Here is a 27,836-nt window from a genome sequence, read left to right as displayed (position 1 = left end):
AATCATTATCGGGAATACAAATAACTGCCTAATGTGATATACAAAACAATTTGTTTCCGTGAATCAATCAGAAGCTCTTAAGGTACAAATTACTCAATTGGAAAAAAAGGATTTAGGATAGATTTAAATAGTGAGGATTATGGTGGGATGGGTAGTATCATCTCTGCATATGATATTTTCTAGTCTATATAATTTTTTAAGTGCTGAGTCTTCATTCAGCACAAAATTCAGGAGAACAGTTCTTGGGCAGAGAAGTGCCTATAGATGATAACAGAACATTACCTCATAATGCTCAGAACTTCTTGAAACCTTGCTCTCCAGAATTATTCCTGTGATATCATCATAATATCAAACCCCAGTAGTGAAGTATTTGGAAGGATTAAAGTCTTCTGATAAGTAATGACACAAAGGAAACCTCAGTAATTTCCACTTGGAAAGTCTTTTGCAGAAAGCATAGATGCGGGAATGGTTCATTAACCCAGTATATATCTTTTCCTCTGTCTTCTGCCTCACTACTTCAGTGGTTAAGTTAGATGGTATAGCACTCAGCAACAAATGTTTTGCTCAAAATTATTCAAGCATATAACAAAGAAAATGCACAAAAACTCAGTTCAGTGAGGGAGATTTGATTTAAGGTCTTGGTTTCCTTATTCTGTAAGAAAACTCCCTCTAGAGTGATAAGAACTGGCAGATTAGAAAACATATGAGCAGCCAGAGAAATTACAAGGATCAGACACTAAGACTATTAGAACTTGATCAGAATTTAGAAATGTTAAAACCTATTTAGAATCATGGAATAGATTGGGTTGGAAGAGACCCTTATGATCATCTAGTTGCACCTTCCTGCTATAGACAGGGACAGCTCCCTTGAGACCAGGCTGCTCAGAGCCCCAGCTAGCCTGGCTCTGAATGCCTCCTGGGAGGGGGCATCTACAGGCGAAGGAGACCATGCTGATGCCCAGGGGACCCCAGGGTAGATACCTGTTTGTGATTTACAGATTATATCTGCCTGAAAACATGGCTTGTGTATTACTGTAGCCCTCACCAGCCAAAAAACTCTCTGTAAAGTTTCACACTGCTGTAAATTGATGTGATCTGTGGTGGGCACTACCTCACTTCTTTTCTTCTGATAAACCCCTTCTCATGGGCTGCTTCTGACATGATGAATACCACTCACACTGATTTCAAAGTGAAAGGATCTTTTCTCCTGCCTTGGACTGCTTTGTCTCACCTGATAGTTTTCTGTAGTAACTTGCTATTGTATTTGTTTCTGTGAGGCATGTTGTGAGGTAGTTTTCATAAAGACGGTCTAAGATAGATGAAGTTATATCCTGTTGCCTGGTGCCTTTAAGAGTGAGTTTGGTGGGTAAATGAGTAGGTGACCTCAATGACATGAAGTGATACAATACTCATGACCTCAGAGTCCTTATGCCATTAAATACTACAGCATGAAGCATGCTGCAGCCAACTCATACTGGTCTTAATGTAAATAGAAAGAAAGCACCTGCTTTTTTCAACAAACTGATATCTTGGAATACGTTGCACAGCGTCACGTTCAAAAGATCCGATGCTTCATCAGTCTTTGCAAATGCGCTGACTCCAGTCCAACCAGAATTGAACAAAGTGGAAATGTCCTCTTACCACTGCACTGGGGACACTGCAAGCCATAATTAGTTAACGATCGTAATGCTTTGAATCTCTTTGGATGAATAATTCCCTCACCGAAGACATAAAATTTGTGTTAACCACAATTATTCCTATTTGGCTGTTTTCATAAAAAGAAAGAAAAAATAAACTGTTTTATTTCACACAAAAGGTATCAGATTTCCGATTTGGGGAGAATAACTCCATCTGGGCTTAATTTACAACAATAAAGAGAATAAAGCAAATACAGTGAAATCATTTTTGCTTGTTTGTTTTTTGATGAACAAAATATTGTCCATCACCTGACATGGTTTGCCAAGAAAATACAGTAATCTGATTTGGTATTTCAGTTGGCTGCCATGCCGAAAATAAACAACTGCTCACAGTGCTGTTCTCTGAGTCAGATGAGGTTTCCAAAAGACAGGGGCTCTCTCCCTCTTGTCAGCTGCTGTGTCAGCGCAGCGCCTGGACTGGGGGTGATGAGTATTGACTGAAGCTCTGCCTCAAGGTGAACATCTGCAGCCTTGTGGGCCCTGAACAAATGCAAAAATCAGCAATGGGATGCACATCACTTTAGTGTCCTGCACACAAACATAGGTACAGATTTCCTTTAGTCAATGGAGAGAAGGAGAAACAGTAAAGATTTATCTCATCTCAAGACAGATACTTAGAAAAAATTGGAGAGGGATCCGTCTCCAAAGCTACAGACTGTAGCATACAGACTGGGACACTTCTAGAAGGGTACAAGGGCCTGAGATGAAGCTCATCCCTATGTATTATTTCTTATGCCAGGCAATTTCTGGTCAAGATGTTTCTCCTCACCATTTCTACACCAAAACTGAATGCTACAGACAACCTGATGTATTCACTGAGAAAGTCTTGATTTCTTTTCACTTATAAAAATGTGTTTCTTCATGAAAGACCACAGATATCACCTGCTCTACAGCTGGAAGAAGATGGGAAGTCTGCTGTTTTCACTATACACATGGTATGAAGAACATCTGAGTGCAGGCCTGGAATTTGTTGTACAAAAAGCAATTAACATTCGAATTGATTTTGTAAACAGAAAGATTTGGACTTAGAGTAGCAAGTTTCGTTCCATCTCTTACCATGAACTGCCAAAAAAACCATGCAACTATACGGCACCATATTGTCCAGGTCTTTTTTCCTTCCACAAGGAGAAGCAGAGATGTTTGCAGATAAAACAAGAAGACACTGTAGCACTCCTTAATAGTCCATCAGCATGAGAATAACCACTCTTATGCTTCTATTTTGTTTGCTTCTGTCTTTTAGTGAACTGTTCCTCACTATGCATCTGCATGGTGCAGTACTGGCCTCATCTCTGCTGGGTTTTGTTACAGCAGATGAACCTCAGTGAACAGTAACAACAAGAATGCAAGGTAGAAGTGGAAGATGAGATGATTTAGGGCTGTCTTACTGAAGACTCAAGCCTTTCATTTGTTAAAAATCTGCTTTGCAGTCCCGTGCTTTGAATGGGTGTAGCAAAAATGCTGAGTCACGGCCTGAAGCAGAGATTGAGCAGGGCCAACCCAGGGGAGTGCAGGTGCAAGCAGCAGGTGCAAGCAACAGGTGCAAGCAATGTGCCTAAGTGACCAGAAGGGGTGGAGCCAGGATCCAACCCTTCCCAGACCTCATTTAAGGGCTGGTAGGGGAGGGAAGAGGTTTTTCACTGGAGGTGTCTGCAGACATGAGGAGTTTGGAAGGTAAGCGAAGTCTTTCCTTTCTTTCTATACTTATGGCTGTTGTATTTGGGCACATCCCCATATGTTGCTGCCTTGGGCCTTGTTGCTTTGCTGGCTTTGCAGTGCTTTCCATTGCATTACAATGGGTAAGCTTGGGTGTGCTTCACTGAGCCTTTGTGCAAGGATTAGGAGCTGAGGTGTACACTAGGCTAATTATGCTGTTGGTTGTGGTCCAATGAAGACTTAAACTTGCAACTTATTAGAGTGTTTATTGAATTGCCAACCCAAGCATTTCTTAAAATAAACAGTCTTCTCTTAATTTTGCTGAAACTTCAGGTTCTTGTAATATGATTGTTAAAGGTAATAAAATTTCATCAATTTAAATATCATAAGCTTTGGGTGTTCGGTAAAGCAGAACTAATCTAGTTCTAAAGCAAAAAGCTTTTTCTCTAATCCTGGAGTTTGCTGGGGAAACCAACCCTCAGCCAAGCTAGGAACAGAGAAGGCAAAGGTGGATTCAGCTGTGTTGCAACACCCATGTGATGCTGATCACCCTGGCAGCTGAGCCACATTTGTGGACAATATCTCTTTCTGAATCAGGCGTGAGGTTAATTGGGCCTGTAAGAAGAAGGAAATTAAGAGTTTGGACGTTTTTGTTTCTCCTGTATCTGAGAACAAGTTTTCAACTTGGACTGAGTGATAAAAGACATCTGGGATTGGTTGTGAGCCTGTGATGTTTTCTGGGTATGTAATCGGACTTATATCTGAGCAATGGAAGGTAAATTCTGATCTCATTTACATATGTACAGATTTGGTGGTTTGTTTTGTGATTTGGAAGCAAATGCTTGGTCCTCTTTTTAGAGAAGCCTAAAAAATTGAGCTTTCTTGAGAAACTGATATTTAGATGCTTATTTTTGTTACAAGTTGAGATGAAACGAAAAGATCAAAACATTTTTGGGGAGGAAAGCCTCAAAAATGCATTGATCTATAAATTCAAGTTATGTTGTTTCAACACTTTCTAGGAAGTTGCTTTGACTTGTAGTGGAGGCATTGGAGTATATTGATGCCTTGGGTTTTGGTTATTTACGATGTCTGTGCTTGTGTGAGCATCACAGCAATTTGGAGTGTAAGTGGGTACTGCAGTTAAGCAGCTAGATTGCAGTTGCTTCCTTGGGCTTCACTCCAGTGAAGGTAATAGCTTGGCACAAATGTGGAAGGAGTAACAGGGTGTGTTCTGATCCCTCTGATGGACTCTGAATTCTGGATTCATGTGGTTTAGTCAAACCCTTTGCTTTTTTTTTATAAAAAAAATTCTTTCAAAATTGTTTTCCCCCAGAAACTGAGTTATTTGTGGTAAAAATATCTAATACGCTTTGTTGGCTAATGTTGAGGGTTCTTATCCTTTGGTCTCCCAATTGCTCTATTTGAGATACAGTTTCACAGATATGTTTATTTTGTATTTGTGAGATGACACTGTTCCCAAGGTTTTATTTTCTAGTTGGGTTGTAAGCAGTGAAAATGTATTTTACAGTTTAAAGTAACTGTGGAAGTAACTTTTTGCTTTAAGCCTCCCTTGGACATGTGACCTCTCTTTCTTTTGATCTAACTGGTTTTATGGTGCCTGGTGCCATGAGTAATGTTGACCAACCTCTACCCCTCTGGTGTTAACTAGGCTAACAATATCTGCAAGTATCAGGCAGGTAACATGTAGATAGGAGAATCCTGATCTCATCAGCAAAATTTGAACTTTCTCTCAAGGAGAAAATATTGCTCCTCTTCACCCTTCACTGAATTGCCTTGACTGTGGTGGTACCTGTAGCCCCTCTCCAGAATAGCAGAGTTTAGATGCAGTGCTGTGGTCAGTGATGGCTTGCTGCTTCTGATTTACTTCTGTGTCATGATGTTTAGTGTTGGCTGTGATGTTTTAAGGGGTGTTTCATATTCAGAGTCAAAGCTCTTGAGTGCAGATGAGTTGTTCTTATTGATTTGAAAAGGATGAACTTTAAATAGCTGTTGTTTAATGTCCTGGAACATTAACAGTAGATTAGAAAGAGATCCCTGAGTCATTGCCCTGCACATTAGAAAATATGTGTCAAACAGTTCTACGGAATTAATTTGTGTCATGGAAAAGAGCAGGAAACATCATAAACTTCCTGAGCACTGCATTTTTTTTATATTCTTTGAAGAATCTAAACAATGTATTTATCATTTCTCTACTTTGTGTGTGTGTATATATGTAGTATATCTACAATACGCTGCATGTGCACTGCCTTTCAGTGGATATGTGTACACGTATGTGTGTACTCTTTAGCTCCTTCAAGCTTTTGGTTAGGAAAAGTGATTTTCTTAGTATTTACTGAGAGAGGTAGCATGACTTTTAGGATATATAGTAAAATATTCTTTGATAGCTTCAAATCTCCATTTCCCACTGCTGTTCAATTTGAATGCTCTCTTCTGGCTGATTTGGCACGTAACTGTTCTTAGTTCAGAGCAATTTATTATAGTAGTGCTTTTAAAGCAGTAGGTAGATGGAGTCCTGTTTTGGGTTGTGCACTTTCTCTGCATATGGCAAATATGACCAGATTAGAGTCCCTGCATTCTGTTGTTAGCTGACTGTAGGTTTGTTCAGGAGTTTGTCTTTAACTGTCCCAGTGAGCTTCCATACTAACATCACTCAGATGCTTCTTTCAAATATTCCTTTCTCTACAGTGTGTTACCCTGCTCACCAGGTAGCAGCTGTTCCAGCAGTCACTCACTCTCAAACAAACACTTTCTGAATGTCACGGGTGACTCTAATGTTCAAATGAAAGTAAATTGTGCTACAGAAGGACTTGGCAATTAAAGAATCACAACAACAAACACCTCCCATCCAAGCAGAACTGCAAACAACTCATTAGAATCATTCCAGCCTGTTGGAACCTGACTTCCACTCGCAGAGCAGTGAGGCACTTCTTCCCATTAGTCTGAATCAGTTTTTTGCTGACTTCTTGTAGTACAGCATAGATAAGAGCTCTTCAGTGGTAATTTGCTCAAGTTCTTCATAAGGGGGAATAAGCAAACACTAGTGTTCACAATAAGCTAAATGTATTCATATATGTGAGCAAGGTCAGTGTGATATCTGTTTCTTCTATTTTTTTTTTTATTTTTTTTTTTTAAGATTAAAGCAACTGAAGGGTTTGAGAGTGTTTCTTTCTATTAAGCTCTGTGCTTGTATGTTCTGCCAGATGCTGTTCTCACAGTTGTTTTCTATGACTGCCTTGTGACCCTGGTGTTACTGAACAACATTTAGCTCTGTGAGCTGTGTGGCTGTGTTCAACTGCAGTGGCTAGCTGAGGTTAAAGTTTGGGCACTGCTTTGGCAGAGCACCCTAAAAGTTAACCCATACAATGTTTAATATGCATTTTCTGTTTGGAAGGTACAGGTGGATTATTTTGGTGTACTAGGTTGCTATTTCCAACCCGAGTAAGGGCTTCCTAGAGAGACCACCAGAAGCTGCTCCAGCTGAGAGTTCCAGCATGAGTTCAAGGCTGGGCTGGAAAAAGGGAAACTTCAAGGGCAATGATGAGTTAAGTGATACTACAAATATCACCTCTGCCCTTGAGTTATGGTGGAGTTTAGGTATAAAGGTGCTTGCGTAAAGTGAAAGGATACACTGAGAGCAACACGCTGGCTTCATTTCCGATCATGAAATTTTGGTCATCAGTGGTGTTATATTGTGGCAACAAGAATGAAAGGTGAGCCTGGTTTTACTGGGTTGTAGAAGGGGCCTGTCAGTAGTTGTTTTTTCTTTTGTGAATAGCATGGAAGGTAGTTTGATGCTGAACTTCACAGCATGTCATAGGCAGGAACGAAAAGATCTTGGATAAGAGCATCCTGAATGCAAGTTAGCACATTGTGACAGATAGGATGTGCTGAGCAGAAACTCAGTTTCTCGTGAAGCAATCTACCTGTCCATTTTAACAGAGTTAACTAGTAAAAATATTTTAGATTTTACATGTTCATGTTAGGCTGGGATGAGTCAGCCAGAAAGACAGTTTGGCTTTACAATGAACTGTGTAGTAGCAACGTGTATCTGTCTACTCTGAGACTTGAAGATGGAATCCATTGGAGGGCTGAGTAGGATCTATGCACTGATTACATTCCACTCAATCTCTTGTGCAGAGGAATGATTTTCACCTTATCTGACCCTGCATGTTAATTTTTATACTTTCCAGTTGCTAGATTATTTTTCCTTTTCAACAGGACCCCTCCTTGATGTATCTGCTTCAGCTTACCTGTATTTTAAAGTGAATAATAGGGATGTCTTTTGTCTGCTGACTAATACGGAGGCAACTGAATATTTACTTTCATAAAGTGAAATCCATTTCTTCTCAAGTCTTCTGCAACTGAGGTGGTGCTTGCAAAATGCTTTGAAGATAGAAAGCACTACAGTATATAAATATTATGTATTTTTATATCTTCATCATCTGTGCTCTTAAAATTAATATGAGAAAACCCTGTGAATACCCAAATGCCCAGTAAAATGCTTATCCTTCCTCTAATCTTAATGCTTTATTTTCATCTATGAATCCTCTTAATCTTTGAAATTAATTACCATGATTAAAAGTGGGAAATGTTTTCCCAGAACAATTTAATTGTTCCGTTGCAAATCTTCATACTCGTTTTGCATTATTAGTTTAATTTCTTTGCATACTAAAGCACAAACATGCATGCTATCCTGGATATGGCATCTCTCTCTTTGGAGTGAAAGAGACCCTTATTTTGCTACTTGCTGATCACAGTCGAAATTGACCTCTTATACCAGTAACCTCAGACCAAAAAGCCTTGTCTTATCTGCCTCAGGATCCTCTCTGTTGGCAAAGGCAAAGCCTACTGGCCTCTCAGCCAGTGCTCAGGAGGCTTTTTTTATTCATCCAAAAGAACTGACTTAGGAAAATGAGATGTACAACAGAGAGGATATATTTGAAGTATTAGAGTGCCAGGAGAAGAGAATCATTTAGTGGGGTAGCAAAACTTAACAAAAGACAAATTGAGCTTAACTCCTTGTCCCATTTCTTTCGTTTTCCTTGTCAACTATCTGATTTCTATCCTAGTGTCAGAAAACCGAATACAGGAGAACTTCTGCTATGTTGGGGAAGCAAAAAGGAACAATGACTGATAGTGTGTGACTGAAAGCTGATTGATGAGCAGGACCAGCAAATGCATTTCCTAGCAATTGAAGCAGGAATAAATTCATGCTACAGTTGGGATTTGATCCAGTCTTTGCCAGATATTGCTGATATTTGTGTCCGGGTTTTTGTCTCACTTGCTTGTAGCCTACTGCAGGTGTGCATGCCTGAGCCATATTTCCTATTAATAGTTTACGAAGAGAGAAAGATATCCAATTCCTTATGCTTTAAAGATCTCCTGACCAGAGCCAGTGGGAAAGAAGGGAAAATGGAACTCTTAAAATATTGGTGTCAGTGCATTTTGAAGAAGCTCTACATGCAATACACATGGCATGAGGCTTTAAGGAAGTCAACTGAATGGTTCCCCAGGAAGATCCTGCTTTGATATAACACAAAGGTTTTTTTTGTTGCAAAAATGGCAAGAAGAAAGGGGACTGTGTGTGAGCTGAAAAGGAGGAGACTGAAATAGTCACATCACAGGCAATCAAAATGGATCTCTTGCTGTAGATCACAACAGTACAGAATTTCTAATGCAGAAAGGACTCAAGAATAGAAAAGAAGGCATCCAGTGTTTAAGAAAAGCACAAAGGAGGTACATCTTCTATCGCTTTTTAATTTTTTCTCCTGTTCTTATCAGAACAAAGAAAAAGGTCAGGCATGAGATGTAGAGATTACTTTGGCAGTACAGGCATTGCTGTAAATACACGTGACTGAAAGAACAGGGAAATTATTCATGTGGAAACATTACAGAAATAATTGTTAGTCCATTTGAGTGTTGGAAGAGGTGCGTGATTGTGGGGGGAAAGAGTGAGAGGCTGCTTATTCAGTAAGTGGAAAGAGAACCAGCAGGACAAAACAGGAGCTGAAATAAGGAAAAACCTGCAAAGTTGTTAAGCTAACTGAAAGGGTGCTGGGAGTATGGAGCCATGAAATGGAATAAAGTGGGGACATCTGATTTTCTGTGAGTTATATGGGATATTCCTTACCAAAATGGGAGGAACTGAATGTCTGTGCTCCAGATGATTCAGGTGCGAAGCTCAAAATGGCTAAGAAATGGTTGGTTTGTTCCTGAAGGCTCATTAAGTGCACCCTGGAATACCACTGGCATTCTTGGCCATAAGGAGGGAGCACTGCCGGCTCATGTCCAAGTTGTTGATATATCAAGGGATAGTATGGGAAAGAAGTCAAAAGGACCACAGCTATTTCTTATTTAGGTGTGGGGATGGAAGCAAAGAAAGGAGTATTCTGATATTTCCATGTTCTTCAAAGATGGTGTTCCGAGGTATCACTCAAATAAACAGAGCAAGTGTCTATAAAAATTTCACAAACTACACCTTGACCTCCCTTCTTTCTTTGCTCTTGTGCTTCAGAGGGAGGATTAGTTGTAAGCTCCAATGCCATGGTCAGCTCCTGTGCTTACTTTATTGCTTTGCCTGTTCCCTGCTGTGGCTCTAGGAAGTACAGAAAATCTTTTATGTAATGAAAGTTAGCTCGGAAGGAGGATCTGCTCTGAGATTCCCCGGAAGACCAAACCAGCTCTAATTCCTTCAGTTTAACCTTTTACTTCCGGAGGATTTGCCAAGGAAGGAGGCTTTTTTTTTTTTTTCCCCCTAGACAAATGTATTAATATTTAATAAAACGTGAAGCCATATGACACTTCTACAGAAAATAACAAATTTACATAAACCTCTGCTGTGTTTGATCAGAACAAGATGAACCGCACAGACTTAATGCGTAACTTTTCTTTGGTTAAAAAGTAATAAAAAATAACATATCCAGAAGGCATCAACTTCAGAAAGGAGAGATTTGCATTACTCCCTATTGAGTCATCTTGGGACTTAAAACAAACAAAAAACCATCCATACCTCTTCTCTCATTTTTCTCCTGAGTCTTGTCTTCCTCACTACTGCTTACCCCACTAGCAGGCATGGGGAGGTGGGTTACTGAGTGTGCACTGAGTCAAAGGAGGTTTTTCCATACAGACTGTTGTCTCATACTCTGTGAGACCACTTGACTTCCCTCCTATTTTCCTTCAGTATTGTCTGTCTGGATGCTGGGGGATGCTGATGTTACCCCAAGGACAGATGGGGGACTTTAGAGGCCATGAACACCATGATGCAACAGCTCTATCTACCTTAGTGCAGTGGAGGTACGCTGAAGAAAGCTTTGACTTTGTGGTGCCCTCAAACCAGTCCTTTTCACTGTCTCTTCCCTTCAGTTGTATGTACACCCACAGAGGTGAAAGCATCAATAAAAGACCGTTCAGTTAAAGAGCATTTCCCTCTTGGCTCACCATTTTGCTCAAAAGGCTTCACAGAGACATTTGCTAACTCTATTTTAGAAGGATATATCAAGTCTCCTACCAGGACACTGTGCAGTCTTTTTCAGTATCACTTCACTCCCCATTGCCAAGCTTTTAAACAAAAATAAACCAAGATAATGTCTATAAATCATCTTCCCTCCTTTCCAGCTCAGCACCGGTGGAAGACTGTGGTAAGTTATCATGTTTTTAACTATGAACCTGTCTGGCTCTTTGTCATTTATCTTGTGTCTCCCACTCTGGTCTGGCTCAAGGCTGAACATTAGCAGATGATGAATGTGGGGCTGTCTATCCTGGTTTGTACTGGCATTATTAACCCATATTCTTCTGAATATTTCATAACTTAATACATTATTCAAGAGTTGCTGGAATTGTGGTAATTGACTCTCAGGTTAGCTACCCTGTGTGTGGGGCTAGGACAGAAATGTTTGCTATCTGGGGGCAGCCTTGCATTCTCAAGGGTTTTTCCTTACCTGTGTGACTCTGCCTGCTTTAGAGCAGACTAGCAAGTGTAAGCTGGCTGCTTCACATGTATGCACAAATCTGTCCTAATGATGTTTTTTCAAGGGGGTTCTTGTGTCATATTTTGATTGTTTCTAGGTAAACAACTGTGTAATGTAATGACTATGAGTGTAACTTATAGTAAAATTTGTCCTGATTAAATAACGTTTTATTAAGTTTTCATTTTTGTTTGTTCCCTACATATTTATTTTTTCCCTCCTGAGACATTTCTGCAGAAACTAGCTTTAGAGCAGGTAAGGCTGTGCTGGGGAAGGGATCCAAAGCAAAAAGGGCTGATGGAAACCTCTTTTAGGGGCTTTTGTCTTCAAATTTAGTCTAGAAATGAGTAGAGAGATGCTGTTCTGTCCTTCTGTGTTTTAGTGTCTATTTAGGAGTACATATCACAGAGCAATAGTGTTATGCCGGGTGTTTCTCCGGGAGACTCCTTTCTGAGAAGTAGTTTGGAATGAGTATGGAAGCAAGTGTATATCTTGACTAGGGTCTCCCTGGGAAACTGAGGCAGATCTGCTGACCATGAAACAGTCTTAGTTTTTGGATTGATGTGTAATCACATGTGGTGGGTAAGAAGGAGCATATTGCCACAAGGTCTTAACAACTGTAACCCATCTGCAGTCTCTTAGTCTTCTCATCCTTCATTTCTTACTGCATGGTCGCTGGAAGAGGTAGCCAGTGCCTGTGGAGGGTCTCCAGGCAAAGATCTGGCATAGGTCTCAGGATGTTTATTAAGATCTTTGCTCTACTTTTTCTTCTCACAAGTGTTTGGTTGTTTTTTGGGCAATGGAAAGATGTTCTCATGTCCCCATTTGCTCCTGCTGCAGGGATGTTCTCATCAGGGGATTAAGCCACCAAAAAGATGGTTGGCTGCAGCTATTTGCATATGTAAAAAAGCTTCAGAATATCACCTCCAAGAGAGCTCAAGGTCATGACTGGTGGAGCTGGGTTTTTCCGCAGAACATCTGCATCTGTAGGTAGATGGTTGATGAGCTGCTAATTGAATAAGAAAAAAGAGGCAGATGAACAGCGGAGCTGTGTATCTGAATCAGAGCTGTGAAACGTGGAAACATACAGGATATTTTTGGCTGTAGCACTTATTCCTTCATTCTCACCTGTGTAGGAGATGGATTTTTCTTGGGATTCCCCTGGAGACCTCCTTGTCCCACATAACTGCTCTACTGGTGCATAGATATGGAGCTCAGGTTCCATTGGCTGTGAAGCTGTCACAGACAGCTCTGCCTCTGTGGAGGGAGGGAGCAGGTGAAGGCAGAAATCAGTCTCTATCAGGAGTTTCTGAGAGCTCCTCATTGATTCTGTACTTGAAGTTAACTGTTGCTTACAAATACACTCTGCAGGGGTTTTGCTGTCCTTACTTTGTGCTTTAGTAAAGGATGAGGTTTCACCTGAAGTAAAGGTAAGGAAGGAGCAATCCAAGGGCCAGGGGTGACAAAGTGGGAGTAGAAGATCTAGAAGCTTTTATGCCTAATCACATGCATGAAATGTCAGAGTTAAGTGAAAATAGCCTGTGCCATCCTGCACAAATCATTTAAACTTCCTATTCCTCAGCAGTCATGGCAGAAAAATCAGCACTCGGCAATTCAGTCATGTTTTTAAGGGTTGCTGCAGATGAGATCAGTGGCTTTCAGGTGAAGGTGGTGTAGGTGCTTTGTATCTACATGCTACTCTGTCTGCTGTTGTCACAGGGTCACACTGGCAGCTGCTGCCTAGGACAAATCTCATTATTTGGAACAACAGGAAGGGACCTAAAAGATCATGAAGTCCAAGCGCCAGGGATAGTCAAAATTAAAGTATATTATTAAAGGTATTATCCAAATGCTTCCTGAATACTAACAGCATGGGACACTGACCACAAAGAAACATCTTCCAGTGTTTGAACAATCCCATAGTAAAGAAACTTTCCCAGATACGTGGTCTGAATCTCCCCTAACTGTTCAACTGTGATCACTGTAGGAAAGAGTATAGATAATGAATCTCTCATCTGAACGATGGATAGTTCCTCTAAATTGCGCAGAAACCCAGTTATTTTGGGTTCTCCTAACTGTTACTTTGTTCCATGATGAGCATCTTTCCACTGTCGGCATCTTGTGGAAATTCTTGCATCTCTGCCTTGCCAATGCATGAAGAAAAGAAGCATTTTGGGGGGAAAAACCTTGTTGTTTTTTTTTTTCCCCTTGTTCTCTTCCATGTTGTCTTTTCATAATAGTCCTTATTGAAACATTTCACTTGAATATCACCAGCTATTAAATTGAGACATTATGACCTCTTTTCTTTGAATTATTTGAAATTGTTGATGCTTTTATTGTAGGACTGACAATTTAGATTTCAGTCACTGCATTGAGTCAGAGTTTTTTGCACACCAGAAATCCATTTCTGTGGTTTTCCCTCTCTGAGGCAATGATAAACTTGCACCCTGGTTGTTGCAGGGTAGGTTGTAAGGTTATGGTAATAAGTGATTACTCTCTGTGTGGATGGGGATTGCCATCTGCATGCAAAATGCTAGTGTTGCATACGTTCCTGGTGCCTGTAATTTCTACCTGCCTTTCAGTCTGAGTTATTGCTACTGTTCAATACATACTTAGGTCCTTTAGGGACTGTAGGGTTTTCAAGATCCACTACCATGCATGGCGAAAAATTTGATGAAGTGCTGAAGCTGTTGCCTAAGTGAAATGAAGACAACCAAAATTATACCAGTACTGATGAAGGTGAGCAGAAAGCCTTAGATTTGTACAGGGAAAATGACAGCATCATCAGTCAGTTATCATGGCAACCAAGGAGCCTAGAATTTGGGTGTCAACTTTCCAATCATATTGTCTCTACCTGACATAAGAGTATGTTTTCCTGCAAGGGAATTTAATCGTCTCCACTGGAGGTCACTGAGATGTTGAAGAACATGACTGTAGTCTGTCGCTGAGGGAATTCAGATTTCTCCCAGATACCTGTGCCTACAGAGTTGGTGGGCTGGGTGGGGGGGGGGACAACAGCTCTATGGAAGCCAGGCACAATATCATTTGTATGGTATACTCTTGCATCTTGGAATTTCATGCTTTGTGGTATCCAGTGACTGGAGTTAAAATATTGTAAATCCAGGTCTTCTCTAAAGATGGCACAAGCCACTTTTTGTACAAAAGGCTGAACTAAGGATGCCAGCAAGGGCAGAGGTCTATGATGAGATGTCATCTTTGAATGATCAGCTTGTCTTATTTTAGATGCATACGTGTGCTCGTTTCTGCAATGAGAAAATTGCAGAAGGCTTTAGAAGCATGGATTTAGTCAGAGATAATTTCTCTTTGTGGTAAAGAAATGAGATTATGATGTAAAATAAATCAGTGGCAGAATTAGAAAGCAGAAAATCTTGAGATCTGGGGTGCTTAATCCTTGACCTGTTGCTCAAATAATGGTAAGAGCAATCAGGCTATGCTGGAATCCTCTTACTGAGCATGTGATGAACATGTAATCTATTTCTAAATTATGAACTGGAGGGGATTTATTCAGAACTGTTTTTTTCCTCTGCCTGAGATAAAGATGAATAACAAGCTGCAAGATGCAGATGCAGGACTGCAGTTGCTGCAAATTTGGGTACAACCATTTTCTAGTACATTCAGGAGGGAACCAATTGCTTCCAGCAAGGGCTATATCTACCTGGTACTATATAGTGCAATAATATGATGTTATGCTATTGCTTTAATGCAAAGCTTTTAAGCTTAACTGTATGGTCTTTTACTCTTTCATTTATTTATTGAATTTAAACCAGATTTTAAAGCCTCAGCATTTCAGCCACTTTCTTACTTGTCTTGAAAACTAAAAAGTGATATTTCATTATTCTAAAAAGTCACAGTGAGGAATAAAACTGTATTTGTCCTGGGCATATTACTACCCCAGTGGGAATCAACTACATTTCTCACCTTGCTTCTAAATCTCATTGAATGAGAGTCACCACATATCAATCAGCCAGCATCATTCTGGGCTTGCCTTTCTCTAGTGAGGCAGAGAACGCGTCAGTCACCTCACCCCTTTCCACATTCAGTTAAGTATGATGTTGTGTTGGTGTGAAGGATCAGGGCAATGGCCACATCCAGCAGAACCAAAAATGGCTAGGTATGGTAACTGGCAGTTGTGGAACAGGGAATTACTGCTACCATAAGGTGAAGACCTTTGCTTTCTTGCAGAAGCTTTTCAAAAGATTAGAATGAATGCGGTAGGAGGTGGGGCATAGTGGCAAAGGTAGACTGGAAGGTAGCATTGTGGTGTGATTGGGATTTGGAAAGGCAGCATCTTCTGTTTCCAAATTTCTCCAGGCCTTGTGGTCTGAGACAGGAAGGTAAAAAAGCTGGAGAACCTTTCTGTGTTGGTGACAGGAAAAGCTGTGCTAGGAATGATGCTGTTGAGAAGGGAGAGGAGCATTAACATGGGCGGATGTCAGACATAACCACTGCTCAGGGCTATTCTAATTAATGCATGGTACCTCAGCTTCACTCTGCTGTGGGGCTGCTTCATCCTCCCAGATGCATCTCAGAGAGGGATTTACAGGGGGGAGGAAGACAGGAGCTCTGGTTGTCTTTGACCTGAGGAAAATCCATTCTAGCACTTGCAGTCCCCTTAGGGCTGCTGCAGTGCCACAAATAGGATTTTTGGAGAGGAAAAAGTTGTCCATTTTGGTCCCTGAGAACACCTGAATTAGGCGCTTGGGCACTAGATCCTTCTATGGATATGTCCCTTCACTTGCTTAGTTTGACTTTTCTTATCCCAATGAAAGATTATTTTGTTATACTTACCATGTTTATTGCTAAACGTTATGTAAAGGGTGATAAAAACCATTCAACTTTGAATGTAACTACCTAAAATCAAAAGCATGAGAAAGCATGCTCTCTCCTATAAATGTGTTGCAGGTCATGTAAATCACATTAAGTTTTGGAGTTAGACAGGGACTCTTTCATAATGGAATGCTGTGTGTAGCTTGCAGTTTCACACATCCACTTTATCTCCACAAGTGAAGTATGTCTTCTCCCTGCCATCTCCTCCTGCAAAGCACTCCCCGCTCTGCAGCCTGTTTGATGCCACAGCACCTGCTGGAGATGTTTGTTGGGATCATGTCTCAGTGAAGTAAACTGAGAGCAGCAGAGCTGGTGTGAGAAATATTGGACTGAAGTAATTTAACAGCAGACATGGCGGGACTAATTCTGCATCTCCCACTTTGTGACTGGTAGAAAACTGGCAGCTGCCAGGCAGGAGAAATAGTTTTCTAATGTGATTGCTCTGAACTGTCCTGCAGCTCAAAGGACTGCTTTATTTATTTATTTATTTTTCTTCAAACAGATGGGTTTTACTGCATTGGAAGATGTGGAGTAGAGGAATGACTATGCTCTGAATTGGTCTTGAGTGACTGCTTTCTGTCTGTGACTGATCTTAACTGTGGTTAGTGAGAGACCATGCTTATGCAGTTGAGGAAATCTGATGGAGTTGGTTGGTGAGGAGGATGGATATTATTCAGTTAGAAAATTGACTGTACTCCCTCTTTCACAGGGCAGTGGAGAGGGGCTGCAGAAAGCCTTTGTGTTTCTTGAAGGGAAGTCTAGTGGAAGGCATTATAAAAGAAGTTTATGCCTTTACTGTTTTTCTTCTTTGTACTGTTCAGAAACCTAAAGCAGTTATTAGCTTGTACTGCTATTGCTGCTGCTGGCACATGGTAAGTCTGGCATCTCTATTCATAAATGACAGCTTTGCTGGGTTGGGTGCTGTACAAACATCAGGGTTTTCAACTTTCAGCAGATTACTTTATCCCTGGGAATATGTCTAATTATAATGAAATGCACAGGTCGCTCCAGAAGTCTGGATGCCTCCTATTCGTACTTGTGGAAACCATGGAAGATATGAAAAGTAAATCACCATTATTTGATAGAGAACATTCTCAGCTACAACATTATTTTTCAGTATAGTCACTACTATTAGCTGGTTTGAGCAGATGGGCTGGTTGAGAGGCTCTTCAGTATGAGATGTGATGACTGACAAGCCATGTTCTGGATGGTCATGCGGTTCTGCATCACTGTTGCCACTGTTGAAATGCCTCATCAACTGCCTCAGTGTGTTCACATCCACTCTTTGGTCTTTGGAAATGTAAACGAACATCAATGAATGTCAAAAGATGCAATTTTTTTTCCCTGTAAGTAGGAATTAAGTGACACTTTGCTTCAAACACCATTCTGTCAGACTGCTCCTCTGCTGCCATGCTACGCAGCAACAAGATGTGATTGGATATTAGTGGGAAGGTTCAGCCTCTACTGTCGTCCCACCAGTGTCTGTCTCTGATGTTGTGATCAGGCAAAATTTGTTTCTGTTGTGGTACAACAAAAAATGGAAGGCATTGCTTTCAGAGCAGCCTGAAATACAAGCCCAACTCATCTCAGCACAGGTACTAATTTGTGTTAGCCAAGCTGGAGGCAGGCTGTTGCAAAAATGTGCTCCCTGAGCTGCAGGGGAATCGATCCCCTGTGGAGGTGCATCAAACTCCTCCATCACAGTGGGCAAAGTGAAATCATGTTAGCTTGAAGATGAGGAGGCCGATTTGCCTATTACTGGCTTTGTCTGGCTTCAGTTTGCTTTTTTAATTTAGTGCTTTGTTTGCACTAAGCAAAAGGCTGTAATTTGTCTTCCTTTGGACTAGAAATTCAGCTTTGGTGGTGTTCTCCTACTTCTTGTTCTGCTTCTCATCCATCTCCTTTTAATTTCCCTTCTACAGTTTCCCTCCCATGAGGGGCCGTGGGGGTCTGATGTCCTGCTTTCAGGGCTTTCTGTCCCAGAAGCAACCATGATGTTCTGATAACCCCCATCCTGGAACTGGGCAGCTCTGGAGCCTCTCCTTGTCTGCAGTACATTTGCTATGCTGCAGTCCCTGTAGGAAAGGTGTGGGGATTTTGCTTCTGTCATTAAAATCAATCTGTGTCCTAGCTTGGAAAGAGTTCCCAAATTCAGAGTTCATACTAGCTGAGCAGCACCTCCCTTCTGGGAGAGCCTCATTAATTTATGGGTTGCTAATTTCTGTGAAAGTATCTTTCATGAACAAAATCTCCCCCAAGGTCTCTGCCTTTTTGTCAGTAAGCATCAGAAGCTTGTAGTTGAAGCCTTGTATTACGAAGATTTCATTACTTACACTAAGTATACTCCAGAGCATTTATTAATGTACTGTAAAGCAAAAGGAATAATTAAAAATAAACTATGCTTGTCAAAGAAATAAAGTGCATCTTATGGTGCATGATCCTCACTTCTGAAAATTGCCCTTGTTCATCTGGCCATTAATTCAGGGAGCACAAGGATTGCAGTCTGGTCTGCAAGATGTTAGAGCAACTTAATGATGCTTTTCTTTAAGTAACTAGGAAAAGCACCTTATTTTTCTCTAAGTGCACAACCAGTGACAGAAGCCCTCAAATATCTTATGTCAGGATTTTGACAGCATAAGTGATTTGAAGGAAGTATTATGAAAACTCAGACCACTGCATGCAGCCTATCCATTCAAAACCCAAGTGTACCTCAAGCTGTCTACTGATTCGTTTCCAGGCTGAATGGATGTTGTCTCTGGTAGGCTAATCTTTTGGTTTCCAAAACTACAATTCGTGGCCTGAATTGCTATTTGCTTCTTGGTGAAATGCCTTTTCTGTCCTTCTGGCAAGCTGTAGAAAATAAGGACTAGGTGAAAAATGAGAAGCTTGAGACAGTTCTGAGAGACATGCGGATATTCCCATTCCCTTAGCTTGATAGAGCTGAGCCTGTACAGAAACATGAAATACATTAAAATTCAATCATATTACTATTGTCTCAACCTGTAGAGCAGCACTGTACTTATCTCTTCCTCAGCATCTCTCCCTGACTGCATCACTTTCAAAGGAGCTAGGTGGCTGCTCAGGAAGAATTGTCTCCAATCCCACTAATGCATTCAGGCCCATTCAGTGGTATTGTTCTCTCAATGGAAAATTAGAGAAGTTAAAATAAAGGTGCTTATGGAAATGCTGCCAGTAAGTGCAGATGGAATTCAAGAGGAAAGTGTAATTCATATATAGCTGTTTTGTTTTTTTTTTTTGTTGCTGTTTTTTGTTTTTTTTTTGCTTTTGTTCAAAATAGACTTGCTTATTTTTGTACTCCAGGGGATGGAACGTTTGCAAGTAACTATGTTTGCAACTAGAAGAATAATTAAGAACAATAGCGTGTATCTCAGAACTACCAGTACCTTTTCAGCTTGTTTTGCCTTTTTCCTCTTTCTTTTGTCCTGACCTAATGGAATGTATTTCTCAGATGTAAATGGTATGGAATGGGGAGTTTGTTTCTGCAACATTTGCTTCTGGGAAGATGTTTGCATGCTAAAATGCTGCTCCATTGATTATGTTTAAACCATAAAGGAAGAAAATAACTTATCCTATTAATAAAGATAGACCTGAATGGAAAAAAACCCACCAACTATGATTCAAATGCCCTACCAGCTCAGTATCTTTTTCTGCTTTTTCCCTTGGATCCATGTTGTGCAGTGAATGTGGTATTTCATCCCTAATATCCCTAATTTTTCAGTGCCTCACCGCATGAACTTGGAAGTTTGTGTCTTTATTTGCAGATCAGCTTTTCTTTATCATCTCTTAAAAACTTGCTTTTAAAGAATTTAAGAATGTTATTTGCATCTTCTAGAACCAGTCACCATCAAAACAACAAAACAAGGGACCTAGGAAAAATGATATATTAAAAAAAGGGTATCCCTAGGTGGTTCCAAGGACAGCGGCATGAATTGAGTATATTTGCATTAGCTGGAGAGAACCTTAATGCAGCAAACTGCTTTGTTGAAGGGCAGTTCAGCATCTTTCCCAGCAGAAAGCTTTCACTGGCAGTGGTGCCCAGCAGAACTTGCCTGACCTCCCTCCAGCCTCTGCAGAAACAGGCTGGACTATTAATGATTGAGGTCTGACATCTTGTGTATTTAGCTCTGAACTGACAAACAGAACAACAGCTGAACAGGTCTTGCAGATGGGATGTTTACTGCAGGGTTTCTTATCTTTGTCTGGTGTGTCCAGCGGAGGAGGGATGGTCTCACTTTTTGATTCTGAGGTGGTCCTTAGGATCTATGGATTAAAGATGCAGACTATTTGTTGAAGATTCCTATTTGGATGGCTGGTTCCCTTCCTGCTGCCTCAGTTTCTCACTTTTGATGCTTTACTTTAAAGAAGAATCCAAAAGGGCAATCTTCTCCAGCAGAACTTTCACTATGTTATTGCAGTACCTCACATGGTGAGATCCTCTGAGGGGAATGCAGCTAATAAAAATAACAAAATTCTTTCAGAAATGTTGGGATAGCAAATTTGTTTCCATGCTACTGAGATGCTTCTTGTTAAACTTTGAAATCTGTCCATTTATGGGTATGGATGAGATTTTTATTCATAGTTCTCATAGTGTGAACGTGGGCAGTAGTTTTTGTAAAATACATACACCTTGACAAGGGAGCACAGTGCAGTTCCTTTTCAGTCTTCTGTATTTGAAAGAGCAGCCTTCTGAAAAGGTTAAGAGAGACTTTATTTTCCTTGCACGTGTGTTCTACAATCTGGTACTCCAGATGGGAACAGGAAAAGCAGAAGTTCAGAAACCCATTCTTGTATATTTAAGACAAAAGAACAGAGCTCTAAACTGTTTTCTTTTCAGGGTAATCAAATACTTCCTTCTGTTTTTTTCTAATTGCATCTGCTAGTTGAGCTGGAAGAAGCTGTCTGTACTGGGTGACGATACAGGCAGAACAAACAGCTTTCCTACAGTGTGAATCCAAATCAGATGTTCATGCCCCTGTGAGGGGAAAGGACTGTATAACAAAGGAGAAAATCACGGCTGAGGTCAGTGTGGGACGTTTGCAGGTGTGGCTCCTGTGATCAGGAGTGATGTGAGCTGCCTCCTTCCCTGGCAATGCTGTGGCCTGGGTTCTTGCCTGGTTAGCAGAGAGTGGGGAACAGAACGTTTCAGAGATGCTCGTGTGGCACAGTTTCAAGGCTTGGCCCATTTCTCATGACATAAAGACAGCTGTTCTCTAGTGGGCAGTGACAGACGCTGCAAATGCACATGTCTTTGGTTGCAGTATATGGAGAGCACAGTGACAAGGTTTGCAGTAACTGAGAGGAGGGATGACAAGGAGGATGCAAAAAGATAGCTCCGCTTTAACCTGTTCGAACTTGTGTTGACAGTCAGAGAGGTGAGAAGTGGCTGAGAAAGTGGCTGTGTGAGGATGACTGCTGGTTGTACTCCTTCAAGTTTCCCCTGAGAAATGAGAGGAGATCTGTGCAAGGATAGCAGTAAGGCAGAAGGGAGAGAGAGAATTTGGAACTGATTAAGAATAAACAGAATTTTCCTGAACTTGAATTGAGTCTAGACCAGAGTTCAACCTAGGTTAATTTTAAGCGATAGTTGAAAAGTTCTGGGTTACCATGTGCCCTGAGGTTGCCTGAATGAGACAAATTATTCCATTTACTCAGCTTCTCATGGATTGACCATTTTTATGCATTGTTATAAAAAAAGACATCTTCTAATACAGAGTGTTTAGAAACTATAGGAAGCATGTTCCTAAACAAGCGTTGTTTCAGTTATTCACTTATGAGACTGATAATCTTGGATTTCTCATCTGTATCCACTTCACAGAGAGAAGCTTTTTTTTCTGTGAGCTTACTGTGTTTTAGTTCAGGCTGTGTGTCTGATTTCACCGTTCAGTTACTGACAGGACAGTGCAAAGGTTGAGTAATGTGATCTGTATTGTGCTCCAGGCAGTTCATCTCCCACTTGCCAAGTAAACTGGTGTTGATAGAACAGTCTTCATACAAGTCAAACTGTGGTGTCTGCTTTCCCTACCTCACTCAGTGTGGAAGTGAGCTCATGGAGGAAGACATCTCATGAATGCTTTCTCCCAGCAGAAGTAGTAGGCTGCCTTGCAGGAAGTAGTTCAACAGGCAGAGTATTTCTAAGCCATCAGGTTGCATGAGAGGAATTTGTATTCCCTTAGTCATAGTTCTTGTCTTCCACATGCCTAGCATCTCTTCCTTGCTGAGAAACCCCCAGGTGGGGAGTATAATTGTTTTAACTGGGGTTGGTGCTGCTGGAGAATGCAGTAAAAGCAGGAAGGATGCTCTGCTATTTTCTGCAGGCTTCCTCTATGCCTTGACTATTGTCTGAGGTTTACAAGAGGAGACTGTCAGTCTCCAACTTGAGGCTTGAGTCAGTACAGATCTGCAGCTGTATAGTTGGATTTGGACATGCTGCACTCTGCTCCCAGCAGCAAAAATTGACTCATATGCAGAGGTACTCAAGTCAACCACTGTGATTGTGTTCAGTAAATGTGTAGATGTGGCATTGAGGGACATGGCTTAGTGGGCATGGTGGTGAATTGACAGTTGGACTAGGTGATCTTGCTGGTCTTTTCCAACCTTAATGATTCTATGACTCTATTTCAAAACCCAAGAACAAGAGTGCAGAGATTCTCAGACATGGGCAGTCAATCTGGTACAACATCACTTTGTGTTTTAGCTTGCACAAAAGTAGGAAGGGGCTTGCTTGTGAAATTTAACCTACTTCCATGTTGTGATGGTCTGTATAAAACTTTGCTTCACATGAGCCTCTTAGAAGACGTTTATGATTTGCAAAGTTGATTGCAATGGGTAATTTAACAGTTCCACTTAACTGCAATGGTATTCTTGATCATTATCTTTCCCCCCCCACCGCTGCCTTAGAGTCAGCAGATGACTTTCACTGCTGAGATCACAGCCAAAATTGTATGTCATCTTGTTGCTTTTTTGGGGGATAGGGGCTGTCAAAGATGTGTATTTTCAAACTAATATAGATAACATTTCTTCTTTTCAGAGTTAGGCTGATAAATCAGGCAGGTTGAAACCATTAGTCAGGAAAGACATTTGCTTGAATCAGAGTTGCTATGTGTGCAGGGTATGGTTAGGAAGTTAGTACTTGCTAAATAATTTATCAGCCCTTGATTTGTTTAAAATACAATGCAGAAACAACAAAATGAGGCTTTCAGCTAATGTGACTCAAGCATTTGAAGAACAGTTAATTATGTCATCCTTTGATCAATGCATGCAGCCTTTTAAATGTAGGCATTGAAAAGAGTTTCAATGAGGTGGTTAATAACCTTCATGTTGACTGGTACATATTATTAAAAGAGCAAAAAGCATACTTTCTTTTTGGCCTAGTCTTTTCAGGGTAGAAACTGCTGTTATTTCTTTGTTTCCAATGTCCATTGGTGTTTCTACACTATGTAATATTTATTGTGGTTTTGGAAAGTTGTGAAAAAAATATATTGGGTGCAGTTCAAGTCTCTTGTTTTCAAAAAATCATAGGCAGAGCATGGGGGAGTTTGCTAAGATCAGGGGATGCTCTATGCTGCAGAAAGCCATTAATCCCTATCATAATATTGAGTGACAGAAGTGATTTCTAGGAGGCCTGGAAGAGTGTGCTTTGTGTGACCAGCTCTTTACCCCATGACACTGAGGCTGTTTTGTGGCTCCTTGGGTTGGCCTGTCTTGTCTAAAGGTACAGCTTCCACAGAGCAAACCTACAGATCTAGGACACCCGGTGTTATTTTGAACTTCAACATGTTGCTCCCAAGGCAGTGTGTGACTTCACCCTCCTCTCAACAACAGTTGCTATTTAGGGAAACAGGATCCACCTTCTCAACAGCATTAGAGAAGAAACCATCTGCTCCTCTCTTTCCAAATAGGCAACAACACCTTCTGGGACTGGCTAAGAGCAACTTCAAACTCAGTCACAAGTAAGGTGATTCTTGCTTTTACCTTTTTGATAAAATTTGGGGTTGCAAGGCTAGTGGAGGGGGAGGAGGGAAGGGTTGTGGAAGTTCCATTTGTTACCCCCAAGTATTGCTTTGATAGCTGAGGTGCTGGTAAAGCCTATGGTCCTCATTACCCTCCCATCCATAAGAATCCTGCTTCTTTCCAAGACCTCTTCGTGCATCCCAGTGTGTCACATCCAGTACTTTGGCAGGACTGGTAACATGACAGCTGCAACGTTTTAAATGCAGCTCATGTGTTTTTAACAGTGGAGGCTGACAATGTTATATGGAAGATCTGCGGTCTTCTGAAAAGTGCTCATCTGAGAGAAGAAAATGATTGGTGGGATTCCATCTTGTCAACTGAAACAGAGAGGCTCTTGTAGTGTACTGAAAGATGTCTGTTTGAGACTTATAATGTCTGATGTTATTTTCAGGCTGAATTTTCTTCTGGTATAAGGTAACTTTTCAACCCAAACCTACTTTGTAAGATTGTAGACTGAACTTGGGAAGTTACTCTTCATGGACAGTTCATGTGCAATGCTAAATGTGACAGAAAATCTGTCACTATGGGCAGCGGAGAAAGAGTTTCACCTGGGAACCTGGCTGGCATCTGAAAAATCTTCATATTTCAGTGCTTGCCATCTGTATGATATTCCACCTTTTGTGCTAGGCTCTCAGCTTCTTCTGTAGGCAGAGGCAACATAGGATTCAGCTGAAGAAATTCATTAATCCACTTTATAGGAAGACAAAGCGAGTTTGAAAGAGGTTAAGTGATTTGTCCACAGTTTGAGAATAAATCATGGGTAGAACCTGGGACAAGACCCCGGGGTGCTGACACCTATTCCCAAAAGACAAATATGCATTAAAAAGGGAGCAGTAAATCAGGCAGAGCTTCTGAGTTCTCTTGATTAAGGAAACGATTTGTACAGACTGTTTTCTAGGAATTTATTGCTGATTGCTGCTGCCCTTAATGCATATGGAAAAGACTCCTGCTCTTACTCTGCAGCAATTAAATGGCATGAAACATCAAACTGTACAAAGTTAGAGGGAATGCTCGATTTCATCAGAAATCCATGACTTTTTGGTATAATTAAGCAGAGGCGCGAGGAGCGTTTGCTTGTGTTGATGTTTTTTTACCTTTCAGAAGTGTTTTCATAAGCCTGTTGAGCTGCTCAGCATGTTGCGGTTTTTGTTAATTTCCTCTTTACCAGGTTTATCAGACTTAATTATAGCTGAAAGCGATCTTTGTCTCGAGAAGATGAAAACCCTCTGTGAAAATGCACTGATGCAGTTTGTTTCCAAACTCAGATGTATTTCCTAATTAATTCCTTGTTCTAATAGGTTGCATAATTAAAGAAAATACAGGGAAATATTCAAAGAAATAATTTGCTTTGAAGAAAGCTATTGAAAAAAGGAGGAAAAACCCTAAGCTATTAGTTTAATTAACCTGCTCTGGAAAGGCACTGTCAACATCAGACTGTATTAGCACTTCTGGGCTGTGCCATATTTTATACCTGACCTGTCTGTTAATCTGTTTGACCTAAAGACCTGACCACCTCCAGGCACATCTCTTATTTCAGCAAGGTAAGCAGGGTCAGGCTTAATTAATGTTGCACTTGGATGAGCAACTTTCATGGGAAATCCAACGTTTCGGTTCACTTTGTTACTTGTGTGGTGCCCATTTCATGGCTAGCTAAAATAACGTGGGCTGCTGCTAGTTGACTTGTATCTAAGCTACTGTGACACTGTCCCACTTCTCTTGTAGCAATCCAACAAACTGCTTTGACTTGTTGACCTGATGGCAAACTGGCAGTGGACAAACAAACTAATGAATACAGCACTTGGGCCTGGCTGTGTTGATAAGGGAGTAACTTGGCTTTGGGGCTGCTCCCTGCCATCTCAGCCTGTGGGTCTGTTTCTGCTGTTTCTGGACCACCTTTCAGGTAGAAAGGTCATTTAGACCTGAGCGTGTTGCCCAGCAGTGCAGTGAGATGGAGCAGGGCTGTGTGTCTTGGCTCAGTCAAGCCTCAGCTTACTCCCAAGACCTCCCCCAGTTTGGGAAGGCTTTCCTGGATGACCTTGTTCTATTTCTCTCCAGTGTTTCAGTCAGCAAGGAACTACTTGTGCGACTTGCCTCCTTGTAGGAAAAACACGAGGGCTGGTGTTAAGCTGGTGGCTGTGGAAACGCCTAATAGTAGTCACAAGGCTATTAGGGCTGCTGCTGATCGCAAGGAGGCCAAGCTCAGGTGCCTTTATGCTAATGCACGCAGCATGGGTAATAAACAAGAGGAGCTGAAGGCCATTGTTTGTTCAGAAAATTTTGATATAGTTGCCGTCACTGAAACATGGTGGAATGACTCCCACACATGGAGTGCAGTGATTGAGGGCTACCAACTTTTTAAAAAAAATAGGCCAGGTAGGAAAGGTGGTGGTGTAGCTCTCTATGTTAAAAAAGATTGTGAATGCGTGGAAATCAATAATGATGATGACAGGGTTGAAAGCTTATGGATCAGAATAAAAACCAAGGCCAACAATACCGATGTTATTGTGGGAGTTTGCTACAGGCCACCTACCCAGGATGATGAGGTGGATGAGATGCTTTATAGGCAACTGGGGGAGGTCTCAAGGTCACTCCCCCTCATTCTGGTGGGGGATTTCAACTTCCCAGACATCTGCTGGGATTACAATACAGCAGACAGGGAACAGTCTCGGAGGTTCCTAGAGTGTGTGGGAGATAACTTCCTGACACAGTTGGTGAAGGAGCCGACGAGGGGAAACAAAACTCTGGACCTGCTGTTTGTTAACAGAGATGGTCTGGTGAGGGATGTAAAGGTTGGAGGCCGTCTGGGACAAAGTGATCATGAAATGCTAGATTTCTCGATCCTTGTCGAACCGCGGAAGGGAGTCAGCAGAACTGCCACCTTGGACTTCCGGAGGGCGGACTTCAACCTCCTCAGGACTATGGTTGAGAGGGCCCCCTGGGGAGTATCTTTGGAGAGTGTGGGAGCCCAGGAAGGTTGGGAATACTTTAAGGGAATTGTCCTAAAGGCGCAAGAGCTGACTGTCCCAAAATCGCGAAAGATGAGCCGACGGGTGAGGAGGCCGGGCTGGCTGACCAGAGACCTTTGGCTTGATCTAAAGAACAAAAAGAGAGTTTACGGTCTCTGGAAGAATGGGGGAGCTACTTACGAGGATTACAGGTCTGTAGTGAGGCTGTGCAGGGAGAAAATTAGGAAAGCCAAGGCGCAGCTAGAACTGAGTTTGGCTTCTAAGGTTAAGGAGAATAGTAAATGTTTTTATAAACACATCAATACCAAGAGGAAGGCTAAGGAAAATCCCCATCCCTTGTTGGATTCTGAGGGCAACTTGGTCACTGAGGATCGGGACAAGGCTGAGGTACTTAATACCTTCTTTGCCTCGGTCTTCAATAATTATGCTTGTAACTCCCTGGGAACGCAGCCCCCTACACTGGTAGACGGGAAGGGGGAACCAAAAGAGCCTTGCGTGATCCGTGATGAGATGGTCCTGGATCTACTTAGAAAGCTGAATGTTTATAAGTCCATGGGGCCGGATGGGTTGCACCCTAGAGTTCTGAGGGAGTTGGCGGATGTGGTCGCCAAACCACTATCCATAATTTTTCAGCAGTCTTGGCTGACTGGGGATGT

Source organism: Excalfactoria chinensis, chromosome 6 (assembly GCF_039878825.1).
Source record: "Excalfactoria chinensis isolate bCotChi1 chromosome 6, bCotChi1.hap2, whole genome shotgun sequence".
Lineage (NCBI taxonomy): Eukaryota > Metazoa > Chordata > Aves > Galliformes > Phasianidae > Excalfactoria > Excalfactoria chinensis.
This window is presented reverse-complemented; position numbering follows the sequence as displayed.